Below are 1,200 nucleotides of genomic sequence, written 5' to 3' on the forward strand. Positions count from 1 at the left end.
CTGTGGCTCAAGTGGTAGAGCGCTAGCCTTGAGCTGAAGAGCTGAGGGACAGCGCCCAGGCCCAGAGTTCAGGCCCCACGACTGGACCCAAAAATAAATAAATTAATTAAATGCTTTTCAGTACTGGAGACTGAACCCAGGGCTTCATGTTGCTGAACCACACCCCAGTTCCTTTTGCTTTAATTCTTTTTCAAATAAGGTCTTACTTTTTTTTTCATATGAGCTGACCAGCATTTATGCCTCCAGCAAAGCTAGAATGACAGATACATCTTACCATAGCCAGCTTTAGTAGTTGGGATAAGGTATCACTTTTTACCTAGGCTGGACTCGAAGAACTGCAATCCTGATCTCCAGTTTCAGGGAGCTTGGGTTCCAGACACTGAGCTCACTAAGTGATGCACCTCTTGAATCACATGCCTAGTCCTTTTGCTCTCAGTCTGTTTTTCAGGTAAGGTTTCACACAGGCCAGTCTCAGATTTGGATCCTCAATCCTCCTACCCCCACCTCTCAAGTATAGGATTACAGGCATACACCACCATGCCCTGCCCTGTTTGGGGTTTTGTTTAGAGATATATCTATACATCTATCTAATTTATCTATCTACCTACCTACCTACCTACCTACCTATCACATTGTGAATGCCTAGAGTCCGGTATAATTTATCATGTCCCAGTGTATTTTAGATCTAGCTTCCCCATGAAAGGAAACATGTGTCTCTTTATTGGCTTATCTCACTGTACACGATTTGTTCTAGGTCCATCCATTCTAAGAAACCTTTTTAACAAAAATGTTCAGGTTGCAGCTCAATAACACAACACTGCATGTGGCCCTGAGTTCAATCCCCAGCAACACCACAAGAAAAGCAAGCCATGAACATGTTACCAGGTTGATGTAGAGACAGGGTAGTTAGGGGGCTCCTGGCACAGAATCTAAGTACTGACAACTTCACAGTTTACGCCAAGGGCAGGAGCTGGTGAATGTCCCTGTGCTTGTCCTCCTAAAAGCTCAGACATCTTACACGATTACCCTAACACCTAGGGTCCCTTGGAGGAGTGGGACTAAGGGGATGCGCAAGTCATCTGGGCACGAAGGCAGATCTGCCCAAATCCGCTCTAGTTCTCCAAGGGTGGCCTTGGGACTGCATGGAAGAATCTGCCTCCAGACCCCAGAAGCCCCTGGGTGCCCGCATAGCCCAGGCCC

The sequence above is a fragment of the Dipodomys ordii genome, unplaced genomic scaffold (genome assembly GCF_000151885.1).
Source record: "Dipodomys ordii isolate 6190 unplaced genomic scaffold, Dord_2.0 Scaffold74, whole genome shotgun sequence".
Taxonomy (NCBI): domain Eukaryota; kingdom Metazoa; phylum Chordata; class Mammalia; order Rodentia; family Heteromyidae; genus Dipodomys; species Dipodomys ordii.